The sequence below is a fragment of the Heteronotia binoei genome, chromosome 13 (assembly GCF_032191835.1).
Source record: "Heteronotia binoei isolate CCM8104 ecotype False Entrance Well chromosome 13, APGP_CSIRO_Hbin_v1, whole genome shotgun sequence".
NCBI classification, from domain to species: domain Eukaryota; kingdom Metazoa; phylum Chordata; class Lepidosauria; order Squamata; family Gekkonidae; genus Heteronotia; species Heteronotia binoei.
Window position 1 is genome coordinate 10,673,185 of NC_083235.1, and position 19,130 is coordinate 10,692,314.

At 50.9% G+C, this 19,130-nt stretch overlaps 1 protein-coding gene across 1 annotated transcript in view; it reads left to right on the top strand.

Moving 5' to 3' along the window:
• Positions 1 to 434: 434 nt before the first annotated feature.
• The window catches only part of BGN (biglycan), a 163,132-nt gene continuing 144,436 nt past the window's right edge, over positions 435 to 19,130 (top strand). The window contains exon 1 of the mRNA XM_060252488.1: positions 435 to 441. The gene's annotated coding sequence lies outside the window, so the exon portion shown is untranslated. The remainder of the gene's footprint in view (positions 442 to 19,130) is intronic.

The window sequence follows — 19,130 nt, forward strand, 5'->3', positions numbered from 1 at the left end:
AATTGGACTTGGCAACCTTGTGCTTCACTCTCCATCTTGTGTGCTTCCTAGAGAATGAGATCACCCACGTTCCAGCCGGGATCTTCTCGGGTCTGCCCAATCTGGAGTGGCTGGACCTCAGCAAAAACAAGCTGGATTCCTCAAGCCTACACCCGGAAGCTTTTCAGGTGCGTTGTCCCACAGCCGGGCCTAGCAGGGCCTTCTACTGGCTGCTACCGCTCTGGAAAGGGTCTGCATGGAGGGCCCAGAGCACCCAACCACCCCTGTCTCCTCCTTATTAATAGATACCTCCTAATTGTGACCAAGGAGACGTGAAGACCCAAGGAGTATAACAACAACAGTTTATTTACAGTGCTGAAATAATAAGTGGGTGACAAAGATTTAGTGCTAAAGGGAATATGAAAACAGTAAAGGTTGGTGCAAAGAAACAAAAGCCCTGACGTGTTTAACTATACAGTCCCTGCTCTACTAACCAATACTCACCCCTTGCTTTGGATGAGGGATCTTTCCCCTGCTGCAAGCTCTCCAGGCTAAAGCCTGCCTCTAGCTCAGCCTTCCAGGCAAAGAACACCCCCTGCCTGGGCTTGGCCCTTTTATGTTCTCCTCCCAGGCCCCCCACCCCTCTCTGGGCCAGTTTCCCTCCAGAACCTTGCCACCCAATCAGAGGGACAGGAGGGATCCTGGGAAATGTAGGCTTTTCCCATTAACTCCTAAACAGGCGTCCCTGGGCCTGCAGGCCTCGCTAGGCCCAGGGTCATGACATGAGTAGAGGGGAAAGGCCATTTTGCTAGGTAGAAGGGGTTGGAACAGCACTGTCTTTCCCAAAACTTCAGTTTCCTTTCAAGCCATTTATGTACACATTAACAGGCAGGGCCTTTTTTCTGCCGGAGCTAGGCTTGCCAATCCCCAGGTCCCAGCGGGGGTTCTTCTGCTTTCCCAGGCTCCTTCCCGCCCCCAGTCAGCTGGCCGGTGGGGGGAATCCCCTCCCTCAGAGGACCATGTGCCTTTGCACCTCCGGAGGCTTCAGTCTCCGATTGAAAGGCTTCCTCTTGGGATGGGGTGTCTGTGTTGCTGTGAAGAAGTTGGCAGCAACTCGTGAGTAGAGAGGCCACTCCCTCGCTTCAGAGTCGCCAGAAACGGCGGGGGGTGGGGTGGGGAGGGAGGGAAACGTCTGCTGAGCACTTCGTTATTTCCTGTGTGGAGATCGATTCTCACAGGGTATAATGGGGAATTGATCTGGAGGTTTCAAAGGCTCTGAGGGAGCTGTATTTTGAGGTAGAGGCACCAAATTTTCAGTATAGTATCTAGTGCCTCTCCCCAAAGTACCCCCCAAGTTTTAAAATGATTGGACCAGAGGGTCCAATTCTATGAGCCCCAAAAGAAGGTGCCCCTATCCTTCATTATTTCCTATGGAAGGAAGACATTTTAAAAGGTGTGCTGTCCCTTTAAATCTGATGGCCAGAACTCCCTTGGAGTTCAATTATGCTTGTCACACCCTTGTTCCTGGCTCCGCCCCCAAAGTCTCCTGGCTCCACCCCCAAAGTCTCCTGGCTCCACCCCCAAAGTCCCCAGATATTTCTTGAATTGGACTTGGCAACCCTAGCTGGAGCCCACAGGAGCAGAGCTCCACCTGGGCTGGCCAGGGCTCCTGCTGGCCCAACCTGCCATGTGGCAGCCACCTGTTCCCAGGGCAGAGGGTGTGGCCTAATATGCAAATGAGCCCCTGTTGATTTCTTTTAAAGCGCTGCTCACAGGCAACAGGCAACCAATCTTCTATGCCCTGACCTGGATAGCCCAGGCAAGCCTAATCTTGTCAGATCTTGGAAGCTAAGCAGACTGGGGATGGTAGAACTCCTCGGAATACCAGTAGTTGGGATGGCAGGGGCAGGTTTTATTCAGTCACCTCCCTGAATATCTTCTTCTTCTTCAGTGCCAGGTGTGTCGCTGAACCATTAATCTTGCCCACCTGCGAGAAAGCAATACCTGGATTTGTGTCTGGGTTATTATCAAAGCTGTTCACCAGCCACTACCGCAGTTTAAATTGTTGTTTCCTGAATCTTCTTCTCCCCGTACAGAATCTCACCAAGCTGAAGCGCTTAAATCTGGACGGGAACCGGCTCACCGCGATCCCTGCCTTGCCTTCTTCTCTCCAGGAACTAAAGCTGAACGACAACAAGTTAGAAGGCCTGCAAAGAAGCAACTTCCGAGGTGTGTGTGTGTGTGTGTGTGTGTGGTGCGGGGAGGCTTCCTTTGTTTTTTAAAAGGTTCCTTTGAGGGTGGAGGGGAAAATCTGGTAATGCTTTTGTTGCCAAATCTGGTTTGGAAAATTCCTGGAAGTTTGGGGGCTAAGGTTGCTAGGTCCGATTCAGGAAATATTTGGGGACTTTTAGGGGTGAACATAAGAACATAAGAGAAGCCATGTTGGATCAGGCCAATGGCCCATCCAGTCCAACACTCTGTGTCACATAAGAACTTAAGAGAAGCCATGTTGGATCAGGCCAACGACCCATCCAGTCCAACACTCTGTGTCACAGAAGAACATAAGAGGAGCCATGTTGGATCAGGCCAATGGCCCATCCAGTCCAACACTCTGTGTCACAGAAGAACATAAAAGAAGCCATGTTGGATCAGGCCAATGGCCCATCCAGTCCAACCCTCTGTGTCACATAAGAACATAAGAGAAGCCATGTTGGATCAGGCCAGTCGCCCCTCCAGTCCAACACTCTGTGTCACACAGTGGCCAATATATGTGTGTGTGTATACACACACACATATATATATACTGTGGCTAATAGCCACTGATGGACCTCTGTTCCATATTTTTATCCAATCCCCTCTTAAAGCTTACAGTAGGCCCTGTTCTAAGAGCCCTCTTGGAGGATTGGCTTCATCAGGGGGCGTGGCCTAATATGCAGAGAAGTTCCTGGAGCCAGGAGCAAGGGTGTAAGAAGCATGACTGTATTCCAACTGGAGTTCCAGCCATCACATTGAAAGAGGCTGTGCTCATTTTTAAATGCCTGCCCTCCAATATATCCACATCTTCAAAATTGCTTTTTTCCAAGCTTTCCACTTCAAGACAGAATCTCTTGGCAAGAACGCCCACTCACACACAGGGATCGTTTCGTAGAAAAAGAGGTGCCGGAGCTCATTAGCACAATTCATTGTCATAACTCATTTGCATATGCCGGGCACCCCAGACCTCACCGGAAGATGTACTAAATTCTATGAACTCAGCATCTTTTTATTTATTTATTTATTTATTTATTTATTTATTTACTTTCCATTTATATCCTGCCCATTCCAAACGGACAGGGCGGTTAACAATCATATAAAAACCAACATCTCAGTTTCAAATATAGAACAATAAGACAGTCAATTATAATTTAAAACAATTTTAAACAAAGTATTGGTGCTATAAAAGGTAAAGGTAGTCCCCTGTGCAAGCACCAGTCGTTTCCGACTCTGGGGTGACGTTGCTTTCACAATGTTTTCACGGCAGACTTTTTACGGGGTGTTTTGCCATTGCCTTCCCCAATCATCTATACTTTCCCCCCCAGCAAGCTGGGGACTCCTTTTACCCACCTTGGAAGGATGGGAGGCTGAGTCAACCTGAGCCAGCTACCTGAAACCAGCTTCCGCTGGGATCAAACTCAGGTCGTGAGCAGAGACCTTAAAATGCTTCTTGAATTAGAATTGTCATAAGAAAACCTTACTCTCATCCAGTGTTCCCTCTAAGCTGAGCTAGCGTGAGCTAGCTCACAGATTTTTAGCCTGTTTTTGACGTAGATTCATGTTAGCTCATGAGGGATTTTCCCAGAGCACAATAATTGATGCAGGAGCTCACAACTTTAATGCCAGTAGCTCACAAGGTAGAATTTTTGCTCACAAGACTCTGCAGCGGAGAGGGAACAGTGTACTTTTAAAATTACTTTCTCCTATGTGGCCCCAGTGGCATGAGGAAGATTCTCCATCTGTCTGCTTGATACGTTTTGGTTATTTTCCCATTTTTTTGTGGGGAAAAATATTCGAAACTTTGTCAGCTCTTAAGAGTTCAGAAAAATTCTCATGGGGGTTTGAACAATGGAGCAAAGTGAAGCAAGTATTTGGAGAGGTTGGGTAAGAAAGAAAGAGCACTATCAAATTTAGAGCTTCCAGAACTCTGCTTCTGTGAATTCCTGCCCAGCTCACACACCATGCTTTCCTGTGTTTCTTGTTGTTCAGTCGCAGTCGAGTCTGACTCTTTGTGACCCCATGGACAAAGTCACGCCAGGCCCTCCTGCTGTCTTTCACCATCCTCCAAAGTCTACTCAAATTCGTGTTTGTGACATCAGTAATGCTGTCCAGCCGTCCCATCTTTTGCCGTCCCCTTCTTCTTTTGCCTTCCGTCTTTCCCAGCATCAGGGTCTTCTCCACAGAGTGCTCCCTTCTCATTGGGTGGCCAAAGGATCTGAGCTTCAGCTTCAGCATCTGACCTTCCAGGGAACAGTCTGGGTTGATTTCCCTGAGGACTGACTGATCGGATCTTCTTGCAGTCCAAGGGACTCTCGAGATTCTTCTCTAGCACCACAGCTCAAAAGCATCTATTCTTCTGTGCTCGGCCTTCCTTATGGTCCACCTCTCACAGCCATACGTTACTACTGGGAATACCATCGCTTTGACTATACGGACTTCTGTTGTGTGGTGACCACCAATTTTGCCTTTAAACAGCTCCTCTGGAAGTATTTCTTTGGAATTTGTTTTCTCCGCTTTTCTTCTCTGTAGGCCTCTTCAAGCTTCTCACCCTGGAACTGGAGGGAAACCATCTTCATGACGGCAACGTGCTTCCCACTGCTTTCAAGCCCCTGAGCAGACTAATCTACTTGCGATTGGACCGGAACCACTTTCGGGCCATCCCTTCTGGTTTGCCTGCCTCCCTGCAGGTGAGCAGCGAGCGCTTGTGCCGTATCACCGGAACTCGGGTTGTCAACTCCAGGTTGAGAGATTCCTGGAGATTGGGCAAATTGGTATTCGTTCAAGTTCTTTGTCGTCTTTGAGTGGGCACTTGGCCTAATTCCAGAAAATGTGTAAGAGGCAAAACTTCTACCTTTGTGATATGTCTCCGGATAGGGAAGATGTTTACTTTCTCTTAGAAGATGTTTACAGAACATGATGATAACATATTCTTTCTGGAGAAAAGGGATTTGTGATATGCAATGTGCTTGCTTTCTTTGTCCTCAAAGACCACTGTGGGCCTGTGTCGTGTATATTAAGGCAGGTTAGTGCAAATATGTACTATGATCAGGATTAGTGGAACTCTATCTGGCACTCTGGGCATGTTGTAGTGGAAATCTGAATCTACATTCTACATAGGGTGGCCAGACCGTCCCGGTCTCCCGGGACTTTCCCGGTTCTGGCCCCCAATTCCCGGCTCCCGGGCTGGGTATACCGGGACCATTAAGAGGTCCCGGTTTAGCCAGCCAGAGAGCCGGGGGCCGCGCGCCTGGGCGGGGAAGGCGGCGAGTGAGGGAGGGAGCGACCCTGCGCGTGCGCAGATCGCCCTGTGCACGCGCAGGGACGCTCCCTCCCTCACTCGCCGCCTTCCCCGCCCGCGCACGGGGCCGGGCGGGTGGCGGCGGAGGCCCGGGAGGGCGTCGGAAAGGCCCGCGGGGGTCGCTGGAGGCCCTCCAGCGACCCCTGCGGGCCTTTCCGAGGCTTCCCGGGGCTGGAAACCCCCACCCCCCGTCCTCCTCCGCCCGGGAGGGCGTCGGAAAGGCCCGCGGGGGTCGCTGGAGGCCCTCCAGCGACCCCCGCGGGCCTTTCCGAGGCTTCCCGGGGCTGGAAACCCCCACCCCCCGTCCTCCTCCGCCCGGGAGGGCGTCGGAAAGGCCCGCGGGGGTCGCTGGAGGCCCTCCAGCGACCCCCGCGGGCCTTTCCGAGGCTTCCCGGGGCTGGAAACCCCCACCCCCCGTCCTCCTCCGCCCGGGAGGGCGTCGGAAAGGCCCGCGGGGGTCGCTGGAGGCCCTCCAGCGACCCCCGCGGTCCTTTCCGAGGCTTCCCGGGGCTGGAAACCCCCACCCCCCGTCCTCCTCCGCCCGGGAGGGCGTCGGAAAGGCCCGCGGGGGTCGCTGGAGGCCCTCCAGCGACCCCCGCGGGCCTTTCCGAGGCTTCCCGGGGCTGGAAACCCCCACCCCCCGTCCTCCTCCGCCCGGGAGGGCGTCGGAAAGGCCCGCGGTGGTCGCTGGAGGCCCTCCAGCGACCCCCGCGGGCCTTTCCGACGCTTCCCCGGCCTCTACCACCCCCCCCCCCCCCGTGCTGGCGGAGGCCCGGGAGGGCATCGGAAAGGCCTCTCCGCCGCCGCCGCCGGACTCGCCGCCGCTGCCGCCGCCGCTGGACTCGCCACCGCCGTAGGTAAGGGGGCCGAAAGCGGGGGGGGGCTGGCGGTTGGGGGTGGCCTGCCTTCCTTCCTTCCTTCCTTCCTTCCTTCCCTCCTTCCTTTCTTTCTTCCCTTCTTCCCTCCCTCCCTTTCTCCCTCCCTTTCTCCCTCCCTCCCTCCCTCCCTTCCTTCCTTCCTTCCTTCCTTCCTTCCTTCCTTCCTTCCTTCCTTCCTTCCTTCCTTCCTTCCTTCCTTCCTTCCTTCCTTCCTTCCTTCCTTCCTTCCTTCCTTCCTTCCTTATGTTCTTATGTGACACAGAGTGTTGGACTGGATGGGCCACTGGCCTGATCCAACAGGGCTTCTCTTATGTTCTTATGTGACGCAGAGTGTTGGACTGGATGGGCCACTGGCCTGATCCAACAGGGCTTCTCTTATGTTCTTAAGTGTGACACAGAGTGTTGGACTGGATGGGCCACTGGCCTGATCCAACAGGGCTTCTCTTATGTTCTTATGTGACGCAGAGTGTTGGACTGGATGGGCCACTGGCCTCATCCAACAGGGCTTCTCTTATGTTCTTATGTGACACAGAGTGTTGGACTGGATGGGCCACTGGCCTGATCCAACAGGGCTTCTCTTATGTTCTTATGTGACGCAGAGAGTTGGACTGGATGGGCCACTGGCCTGATCCAACAGGGCTTCTCTTATGTTCTTATGTGACGCAGAGTGTTGGACTGGATGGGCCACTGGCCTGATCCAACAGGGCTTCTCTTATGTTCTTAAGTGTGACGCAGAGTGTTGGACTGGATGGGCCACTGGCCTGATCCAACAGGGCTTCTCTTATGTTCTTAAGTGTGACACAGAGTGTTGGACTGGATGGGCCACTGGCCTGATCCAACAGGGCTTCTCTTATGTTCTTATGTGACACAGAGTGTTGGACTGGATGGGCCACTGGCCTGATCCAACAGGGCTTCTCTTATGTTCTTATGTGACGCAGAGTGTTGGACTGGATGGGCCACTGGCCTGATCCAACAGGGCTTCTCTTATGTGACAATACTGACTTTGGTGGACCCAAGCACTGATTCAGTGTAAGGGAGCTTTGTGTTTGTGTCTTCTAGTGCAATTTTGTTCTCAGATCCTGTATTTACTTCATCAGTATATGGGATAAGGCACTTTCTCAACTGTGCTGCATAAATCAGCCTATTTATTTTGTCCTGTTGGCTCTGTTGGCTCTATCTGCGCCACCTTCATCACTTTCGGGGTGTGGATCCCCCAGTGGAGTGGTCTCCCGACTCCCTCCGCCGGCTGTTTCTGATACCCCTGCGCCCCCTCTTTCATTTGATATGTGTCCCGTGCGGGTGCCACCCTCCCGCCGGGAGATGCCGCAAAATGAGCCCCCTTGAGGCTTATGGCGGCAGGGCTCGGGGGAAGCGAGCTAGACTGCTGTTCTTTTGAGGGGTTATAGAGTGTTTCGAGCCCGTCCCTGTGGCATCGGTCCCATCATTGTGGGGCCCAGGGGGCCGGCGCAGCGGCACGCTGAAGCAGCCTTTTGGTCACTTCCAGGTTCCTGTCCTGCATCTCGACCTGTGTTATTAGTGACAGGCTGCTTCGGCGTGCCGCTGCGCCGGCCCCCTGGGTCCCACAACGATGGGACGGATGCCACAGGGACGGACTCGAAACACTCTATAACCCCTCAAAAGAACAGCAGTCTAGCTCGCTTCCCCCGAGCCCTGCCGCCATAAGCCTCAAGGGGGCTCATTTTGCGGCATCTCCCGGCGGGAGGGTGGCACCCGCACGGGACACATATCAAATGAAAGAGGGGGCGCAGGGCTATCAGAAACAGTCAGCGGAGGGAGTCGGGAGACCACCCCACTGGGGGATCCACACCCCGAAAGTGATGAAGGTGGCGCAGATAGAGCCAACAGAGCCAACAGGACAAAATAAATAGGCTGCATTATGCAGCACAGTTGAGAAAGTGCCTTATCCCATATACTGATGAAGTATATACAGGATTTGAGAACAAAATTGTTTCCGGCGGTGATATTTGGGGGATTTTTGGGGACGTCACAGGAAGTGCTGTGAAGTCACTTCCTGTTTCCGGCAGTGGCATTTGGGGAAAATGATGTCATTTGGGGGAAATGATGTCACAGGAAGTGATGTCACTTCCCGTTTCCGGCAGGTGACGTGGGGGGAAATGATGTCACAGGAAGTGATGCCACTTCCTGTTTCCGGTGGTGGCATGACGTCGCCGGAAGTGACGTCACCGGAAGTGACGTCACTTCCTGTTTCCGGCGGCGCGCTCTGCGCGCGCGCACCCCTGCCTCCCCCCCCCACCCCCCGTTGTCCCTGGCTGGCCTTCAGACATTATGGTCACCCTAATTCTACAACAGGGTGGCAATCACCAGGGGAAGGGCCTTTTCAGTTGTGGCCCCTATGATGTGGAATGCGCTCTCATATGAAACTCACGCCCTGCCACACTTGCTTAGTTTCTGCAGGACATGCAAGGCTGACTTGTTTAGGCTGGCCTTTGGAGGATAACCACATGTTTGGACTGTTCTAATAGCGGCATGAGGGTAACCACGTAGTTGAATATTTTATATTTGTTATTAGCTTTCACCTTGTCGGTTTTTATGTTCCAAGTCACCCCGAGCCCCTTCAGGTGAGCGGCGATTTAAAAAAAAACCCCTTATAAATAAAACAATTCTGGGGTGCCCCAGATGAGAACAGAAAGTCAGAGTGGCCTTCACTGTTCCCTGTAAGCTGAGTTAGTGTGAGATAGCTCACAGTGTTTTAGCCTCCAGCTCACGCATTTTAGTCTTAGCTCAGGAAGGATGACTCCAGAGCACAATAAGTTATGCAGGAGCTCACATCTTTAATGCCAGGAGCTCCCAAAGTAGAATTTTTGCTCACAAGATTTCACAGGTTAGAGAGAGCATTTGTAGAAAAAGTCTAGCAGGAACTCATTTGCATATCAGGCCACAACCCCTGACACCAAGCCAGCCAGAATGCATGGGATAGAGAAGGTAGAGGAAGAAGTACTTTTCTCCCTTTCTCACGATATGAGAACGCGTGAGCATTCGATGAAATTGCTGAGCTGTTGGGTTAGAACTGGAAAAAAAAAGTCTTTCTTCACCTAAAGGGTGATTAACACGTGGAATTCACTGCCACAGGATGTGATGGTGGCTACAAGCATAGCCGGCTTCAAGAGGGGATTGGATAAGCATATGGAGCAGAGGTCCATCCGTGGCTATTAGCCACAGGGTATAGATGGAGCTCTCTGTCTGGGGCAGGGATGCTCTGTATTCTGGGTGCTTTGGGGGGGGCACAGTGGGAGGGCTTCTAGCGCTACTGGTAGACCTCCTGATGGCACTTGAGGTTTTTGGCCCCTGTGTGACACAGAGTGTTGGACTGGATGGGCCACTGGCCTGATCCAACATGGCTTCTCTTATGTTCTTATGTGACACAGAGTGTTGGACTGGATGGGCCATTGGCCTGATCCATCGTGGCTTCTCTTATGTTCTTATGTGACACAGAGAGTTAGACTGGATGGGCCACTGGCCTGATCCAACATGGCTTCTCTTATGTTCTTCTGTTAACTGCATTCCTATGTGTTCCTGCTTTTAAAAAGCACTGGTGGCCACCATTGTGAACTCAGTTGTTGTAGGAAGAACTGTATGACATTAACAGAACAAAGTTGGAGCACCTTGAAGGCCAACGAAGTTTTATTGAGAATGTACGCTTCAGTGGGCTAGAAGCACACTTCATCAGACGATGAAATGGGGTACAGTGAGCAGTGCTACATATAGCTGGTGGTTGTGGGAAGGGTTAAGCATGCAAAATGGCACAAAGTTAGGATCCAATGGCGAAAGAGTGAAATTAACAAATTGAAAGAATAACTGTTTGGTCTGGATAGTATAAGTTGGGTGGGAAAACAGGGAAAGGTAATAAACATGTCGGAATCGGAGAGTGATGATGTGAACCTGGAGTCTGTTAATTGCTCTATTTCTTCCCAAGCATGGGTCAACATCTGGACTGGAGCAGAGGTCCATCAGTGGCTATTAGCCACAGCGTATTGGTGGAACTCTCTGTCCGAGGCAGTGATGCTCTGTCTTCTTGGTGCTTGGGGGGGCACAGTGGGAGGGCTTCTAGTGTCCTGGCCCCACTGATGGACTTCCTGATGGCGCCTGGGTTTTTTGGCCCGTGTGACACAGAGTGTTGGACTGGATGGGCCATTGGCCTGATCCAACATGGCTTCTTTTATGTTCTTATGTCTGGGACAAGTGATGCTCTGTATTCTTGGTGCTTGGGGGTGCTTCTAGTGTCCTAGCCCCACTGGTGGACCTTCTGATGACACTTGGGTTTTTTTGGCCACTGTGTGACACAGAGTGTTGGGCTGGATGGGCCACTGGCCTGATCCAACATGGCTTCTCTTATGTCTGGGGCAGTGAAGCTCTGTATTCTTGGTGCTTGGGGGGGCACAGTGGGAGGGCTTCTAGTGTCCTGGCCCCACTGGTGGAGCTCCTGGTGGCACCTGTTTTTTTGGGGGGGCCACTGTGTGACACAGTGTTGGCCTGGATGGGCCATTGGCCTGATCTAGCATGGCTTCTCTTATGTTCTTATGTTAAGCATGCAACATGGCATAAAGTTAGGATCCAATGGCAAAAGAGTGAAATTAACAAATTGAAAGAATAACGGTTTGGTCTGGATAGTATAAGTTGTGTGGGAAAACAGCAAAAGTTAATAAACATGTCGGAATGGGAGAATGATGATGTGAACCTGAAGTCTGTTAATTGCTCTATTTCTTCTCAAGCACCGGCCAAACTGAGAACATCTTTTCCTCAGAGGGGTTTCTGCCCACCCATTTGCTCCAGAGGAACTGATCTCTGTAGTCTGGAGATGAGTTGCCATCCCAGGGGATCTCCAGGTCCCACCTGGAGGTTGGCAACCCTACAGGAAAGGTTATCCCTCCGGTCACAGGGCAAACGGTTATGTGGCGTTCCGCACGGAGCTCCGGATTCCACACTGAAGTCTCTTGGAACAAATTGTAAGCCTCTCCGCAGTTGATAACAGGGGAACCGTGGCTGAAAATAGGTCTTTGCCACGTTCCCTCGCATGATGAATGTCTTGTGGTCGGCCGAGTCATCACACTATCGACTCTTTTGGATTTTGGCCGCTAGCAGGGCAAAAGAAACAAATGACTCTCCCATCTGCCATCTGTTTTCTGGTCTCTGTCCCAGGGAAAGGCTGTTCCTCCTTCTGTAACAACTTTACTTTGGGGATCTCTAGAAATTAACTCTCTCAGTAGGGTGGGGCAGACACACCTTTGCTCTAGTGTTTTCCGGACAACCCCAGTGCTAACGTTAAGAAGAAGAAGATACTGGATTTACAGTATTTTTTGCACCATAAGACTCACTTTCCCCCCCCCAAAAAAGTGGAGGGAAAAGTGTGTGCGTCTTAAGGAGCGAATACTGCAAAAAATTCACACAAATGCCTCTAAATTCACACAAACGGCTCTAAAAACTAGGTGCGTCTTATGCTCAGGTGCGTCTTATGGAGCGAAAAATACGCCCTCCACTCCGAATTTCAGAGTCTCAGAGTGGCTTACAATCTTTTTTATCTTTCTCCCCTACAACAGACACCCTGTGAGGTAGGTGGGGCTGAGAGAACACTTACAGCTGCCCTTTCAAGAACAACTCCTACAGAGCTATTCCAGCAGCTGCAAGTGGAGGAGTGGGGAATCAAACCTGGTTCTCCCAGATAAGAGTCCATACACTTAACCACTACACCAAACTGGTTAATTAATTATTGTATGGCACTCTGTGTAATACAGCCAGGAGATCCAAAGATTGTCAGGCAGCCTTAACACTTTTAGGTGGTGAACTATACTTATTTTTGAGGGGGGGGCATGAGAGTTCTGTGACTGGCCAAAGGTCACCCAGCTGGCTTTGAGTGGAGGAGGAGTGGGGAATCAAACCTGGTTCTTCAGATTATAGACCATGGGGTGGCCAAACTTGCTTAAGTAAGAGTCACATAGAATAAATGTCAGATGTTTGAGGGAGGGAGGGGAGGAAGGAAGGAAGGAAGGGAGGGAGTGAGAGAGGGAGTGAGAGAGGAAGGAAGGAATGGAGGAAGGAAGGGAGGGAGGGAGGAAGAAAGGGAAGGAGGAAGGGAGGGAGGAATGAAGGAATGGAGAGAGGGAGGAAGGAAGCAAGTGAGGGGGGAGGAATGAAGGAATGGAGGAAGGAATGAAGGGAGGGAGGGAGGGAGGGAGGGAGGGAGGGAGGAATGGAGGAAGAAATGAAGGAATGGAGGGAGGGAGGAGGAAGGAAGGAACGGAGGGAGGAAGGAAGGAATGAAGGGAGGGAGGAAGGGAGAGAGGGAGGAAGGAAGGGAGGGAGGGAAGGAGGGAGGAAGGAATGAAGGATGGGAGGGAGGAAGGAAGGAAGGGAAAGAGGGAGGGAGGAAGGAAGGGAGGGAGAGAGGGAGGGAGGAAGGAATGGCGGAAGGGAGGGAGGGAGGAATGGAGGAAGGAAGGAAGGTAGGAAGAGAAGGATGAAGGGAGGGTGGGAGGAGTGAAGGAAGGGAAGGAGGAAGGGAAGGAAGGGAAGGGAAAGGAAAGGAAATAGTTGGGGTAAATAGATGGATCCCTGGTCTAATCCAGCAGGGCTCTTCTGATGTTCTTCTGAAGGTCTCAGCCTCTCTGCCCTGTTTTTGGCCCTCCAGAGGAACTGGTTGGCCTCTGTATGAAACAGGATGCTGAACTAGATGGACCACTGGTCTGATCCAGCAAGGCTTTTCTGATGTTCTTATGAAGGCCTCAGCCTCTCTGCCCTGTCGTTGGCCTTCCAGAGGAAATGGTTGGCTGCTGAGTGAGACAGGATGCTGGACTAGATGGACCACTGGTTTGATCCAGCAGGGCTCTTCTGATGTTCTTATGAAGGCCTTGGCCTCTCTGTCCTGCTGTTGGCCTTCCAGAGGAACTGGTTGGCCTCTATGTGAGACAGGGATGCTGGACAAGGTGGACCCTCCCTGGTCTGATCCAGCAGGGCTCTTCTGATGTTCTTATGAAGGCCTCGGCCTCTGTGCCCTCCAGGTGAGCTGGTTGACCTCTTGGTGAGAAAGCAAGCTGGTGGACTGCCGGCCTGTCACAGCAGGGCTTTTCTTGGGTTTCCATGTAAGTGACTTTCCCCTGCCCTCTTTGCAGGAGCTGCACCTGGATTCGAATCACATTGAGGAGGTGACGGAGGGTGTCCTCAACAAAACCCTCAACCTCACCGTGCTGGTCCTGAGCAACAACCAGCTTCAGGAGGATCGCATCGCTCCCCGTGCCTGGATAGACCTCCCGTGAGTCACGCCAGCAGGGCCCGGAAGCTGGGTTTGCTGCTAGGGTTGCCAGCCTCCAGATGGCACCTGGAGATCTCCTGGTATCACAGTTTATCTCCAGACAATAGAAATCAGATCCCCTGGAGGAAATGGCTGCTTTATGTGTTGAGCAGCCAATGGAAAAAATAGAGGCGTTGCTCTGTAGCTCTGCTGTGCGATTGAGCAAGCCTGGCAAAGCAAGCTGTGAGGCCGAAGGAAGCAAGAGAGAGAGGGGCGACTCAATGACATTGTACTCTGTTGCGGTCCCTCCCCTCCAAAAACCCCACCCTCTGCAGGCTCCACCCCCAACAAAATCAACACATAGGGGTGTCAAAATGTGGCCCGAGGGCTGAATCAGGTCCCTGGAGGGCTCTTATCAGGCCCCCGGGCAACTGGCTGTCATCTGCTTCCTTCTCTCTCTCTTGCTTCCTTCAGCATCACAGCTTGCTTTGCCAGGCTTGCTCAATCGCACAGCAGAGCTACAGAGCAAAGCCTCTATTTTTCCCATTGGCTGCTCAACACACGAAGCAGTTTATGTACAAAAGCTCGCAATGCCCAGCCATTTCATGTTTCCCCCTGGGTCTTAAGCTCGAAGCATTGACCGTGAGATTTCTGTAATCAAAAGCAGGTTTGCAGCTTGCAGACGCACACCCCTGAACAACGTGTGAACAGCATACTCAAGATTGCTACAGCACAGACTTTGTCTCCAGATTTTGATGCAAGAATTCAGAGCAAGAGGTGTCAGTTAAACAGAAACTGTTCATGAAACAAAATATTGCAAGAGTGCTAATCGTTTAAGCATGTTTTATTTTAAGTTTTTATTTAAAAAAAATTAATTGTGCTTGCCTGTATCCTTTGTGAAGTTTATATCTCTGCTACCTGGCACTACACTTTAAAACACCCGTGGCCCAGCCCAACAAAGTCTCATTGATGTCACATCCAGCCCTCAAATGAATTCAGCATCCCTGATCTACAAGCTTTTCCCAGCTCCAAGCTGGCAATTCTACTAGAATGTAACAAGACTGGGAACTGTCTTTTGGCCTTTCGTGCTTGGCTTTTTTAAAAAGACTGGACTCCTTTTTTAAAAAAACTGGGGAGGGACGGCGGCTCAGTGGTAGAGCATCTGCTTGGGAAGCAGAAGGTCCCAGGTTCAATCCCTGGCATCTCCAAAAAAGGGTCCAGGCAAATAGGTGTGAAAAACCTCAGCTGGAGACCCTGGAGAGCTGCTGCCAGTCTGAAAAGACAATACTGACTTTGATGGACCCAGGGTCTGATTCAGTATAAGGCAGCTTCATATGTTCATATATGTTCATATGTTCCTGACCGGGTTATTTTCCCTCCTTGAGAGCCAGTTTGGTGTAGCAGTGAAGTGCGCGGACTCTTATCTGGGAGAACCGGGTTTGATTCCCCCACTCCCCCACTTGCAGCTGCTAGCATGGCCTTGGGTCAGCCATAGCTCTGGCAGAGGTTGTCCTTGGAAGGGCAGCTGCTGTGAGAGCTCTCTCAGCCCCACCCACCTCACAGGGTATCTGTTGTGGGGGGCGGGTGGAGAGGTAAAGGAGATTGTGACCGCTCTGAGATTCAGCAGGAGCTCACAGGAGCACAGCTCCTGAACCTTTCTGGGGGTTCCCCCTCCTCCTCCCCACCTCCCTTGTCCGTTGAATAGTAGGTGCAGCTGCATAGCAATCCCTGGATTAGGAGACCGGGCAGCCAGCCAGCCACCAGGGCCTTTGCCATACCCCCAGCAGCCCTCATGAGCCCCTGGAAAAGCCCACACCATCCTTTCTCCACTTCTGATGTGATTTTGAATGATGAGTGACTTGCTGGCCTTTTGACTGGGGGGGGGGGCAGGAGAGCCCCAGGCAAGCGAGGCCTGCTTGGGCTGGCTAGAGCAGGCCTCATTCTCCTGGGGCTCTCCTTTTTTGTATCAGGTTGCTTTTGGCTGGGGGGGGGGAAGGGCAGCATATGCTGATGAGCTCCACCACCTATTTTCCTACAAAACGACCCCTGTAGGGTGGGATATAAATCCAATATCTTCTTCTTTTCCTCCTCCTTTCCCAGGAAGCTGGAAGCCTTGGACCTGTCGCACAACCGCTTGGCTCAGGTCCCGTCGTTCCTGCCGCGCCGCCTGAAACAGCTGACCCTCCACCACAACCGCATCGAGCGCATCCCCGGCTACGTCTTTGCCCACATGAAGCCCGGCCTGGAATTCCTGCACCTGTCACACAACGCCCTGCGGGACGAGGGCATCCACGCCGTCTCCTTCCTGGGCCTGTACCGCTCGCTGGCCGAACTGCTGCTCGACAACAACCACCTGCAGGCCATCCCCCGCGGCATCCTCAACCTCAAGGGGCTCCAGGTCCTGCGGCTCAGCCACAACCGCATCAGGTGACGAGCGCCGGCCCCGCTTTCCGCTTCCGCTGGGTGAGGGATGACCTTGGTTTGGGGGCAGACTACCTGCGCGGGTTTTGTAGAAAAAGAGGGGCCCGAGCTCATACGCCGAAGTTGTTGGCCTACGCCGTACACCCCCTGGCATCAGTGGAAGGTGTGCTCAGTTGCAGCAGCTCAGCATCTGCCTTGAAATGCCTCTTGAATTAGAATGGTCATCGTAAAAGTTTTCTAGCAGGAACTCCTCTGCATGTTGGGCCACGCCCCCTTGATGTAGCCAATCCTCCAAGAGCTAAGAGGGCTCTTAGTACAGGGCCTGCTGTAAGCTCCAGGAGGTTTGGCTACAGCAGGGGTGGAATTCTAGCAGGGGCTCATTTGCATATTAGGCCACACCTCCCTGATGTAGCCAATCCTCCAAGAGCTAAGAGGGCTCTTAGTACAGGGCCTGCTGTAAGCCCCAGGAGGATTGGCTACGGCAGGGGTGCAATTCTAGCAGGGGCTCATTTGCATATTAGGCCACACCTCCCTGATGTAGCCAATCCTCCAAGAGCTAAGAGGGCTCTTAGCACAGGGCTTGCTGTAAGCCCCAGGAGGATTGGCTACGGCAGGGATGGAATTCTAGCAGGGGCTCATTTTTCATATTAGGCCACACCTCCCTGATGTAGCCAATCCTCCAAGAGCTAAGAGAACTCTTAGTACAGGGCCTACTGTCAGCTCCAGGAGGTTTGGCTACAGCAGGGGTGGAATTCTAGCAGGGGCTCATTTGCATATTAGGCCACACCTCCCTGATGTAGCCAATCCTCCAAGAGCTAAGAGGGCTTTTGGTGCAGGGCCTGCTGTAAGCTCCAGGAGGATTGTTCCTGGAGGAAAAATCTGGAGGAGTGTTCCATCTCCATAAATCCCATGAAAATGTAATGTGTGCCACAGGACAGCCGGTATTTCAATTCCTGTTTCAGTAATGCTTTTCCTCAGGCACGGGGTTATAATATTATTTCCATAACATCCTTAATGATACAACCTCAATACCTACTTACGTTGGACAGTGTGTCTCTTCTTACAACATAAGCTTATGTATTGAGTTTGTGTCTTTAAGGATGTTATGGAAATGATGTTATAATCCCGAGCCTGAGGAAAAGCATTATTGAAACAGGAATTGAAATACCGGCTGTCCTGTGGCACACGTTATATTTTCATGGGATTTATGGAGTTGGAACATTCCTACATGTATGGGATACACGGATCTCTTCAGGAAGACTGTGAATTCTACAGGAGGACTGCAACTGCAAGCAGTGGTGGCCTGGGTCTAAAAATGTTGGTTGCCAGGAGACAAAGGGGGCCCGCCCACAACTATAAAGGCTGTCATTTAATTTTTATAAGAAATAAATAAAATTTTCAGAAAAATACATAAGTGGAAAAAAGGTACAATTAAAACTTTTGCAATGTGTATGTATGTATGTAGGTATGTATGTAATGACAGTGTACATAGATTGTACATATGACTGGCAGCATGCAGTAGATATTAAATGTCAATCCAGACTGCATTTCCTCCAGGGGAGCTGGTATCTCTGCCAGCTGGAGATCAGTTGGGAAAGCGGGAGATCCCCAGGCCTCACCTGGAGGCTAGAAAAGAAAAACTAGAGAGAAGTCACTCAAGATTGCAAACAATAAACAACCCAAAACAGGGTTATAGTGACACAAATGACTAAGAAAGGACTGTAGAGTGCACCTTTGCTGGAAGAAACTTCGAAGCAAGGATATAAAGTCGGCCTCCTGTACATTGGAGCTCTGCCATTGGAACTTTATTTGTGGTGTGAATGGACTTTATGTTGCCGGGGTGGCCAACGGTAGCTCTCCAGATGTTTTTTCCCCTACAACTCCCATCAGCCCCAGCCAGCATGGCCAATGGCTGGGGCTGATGGGAGTTGTAGGGGAAAAAACATCTGGAGAGCTACCGTTGGCCACCCCTGTATTGTATTGAGAGTGTTCCATATTGAGATGTACAAGTATAATTGTTTTTACTTATAAAGTTATTACTTTAGTGCATTATATCATAGTCATTTGTGTCACTATAACCCTGTTTTGGGTGGTTTATTGTTTCCCACCTGGAGGCTGGCGACCCTAAATACACCATAAATTTTAGTTACATTACAGTAATAACATTGGAACTTCTATTATATTTTCAAGCTACTAAAAGGACATTAACATTTTTAACATATTGCCTAATGTTTAAGGGGGCCCACTAGCCATTGGGCAAGCTGAGACACTGGCCAGTTCACCACTGGATTTCTGTAGTTAGGAGGAATCAGTTGTAGTTCTGGGAAATTTCCATGCCACATCTGGAGGAGTGTTCCATCTCCATAAATCCCATGGAAATATAATGCGTGCAACAGGGCAGCCAGTATTTCAATTCCCGTTTCAGTAACGCTTTTCCTCAGGCACGGGGTTATAACATTATTTCCATAACAGCCTTAAAGATACAAACTCAACACATGAGCTTATGTTGGACAATATGTCTCTTCCTATCTGCTTCTCACAGGCAAAATGCCCAACATAAAGCTCATGTACTGCGTTTGTATCTTTAAGGATGTTACGGAAATAATATTATAATCCCGTGCCTGAGGAAAAGCATCATTGAAACAAGAATTGAAATACCGGCTGTCCTGTTGCACACATTATATTTTCATGGGATTTATGGAGATGGAACATTACTACATCGATGGGATACATTGATATCTTCTACCGGAGTGAATTCTACAGGAATACTGTGGCTGTGAATTTTACAGGAATATTATGAACTGTATTCAGGACTGGACTGAAAATTTCTTTGTGTGAATAACCTTCTATGGTTCGCCTGTCCATATTGTAATAAATATTGTATGTAGTTTAGTAATTTTGGTCACAGTAACCTTTGTTACTACAGTGTTGCTTTGCTTTGTGACCTCTCTCCTTATACGCCTCTGGAAGAGGGCAGCCCTACCCCCCCAGTTTGGTGTAGTGGCGAAGTGTGTGGCCTCTTATCTGGGAGAACCAG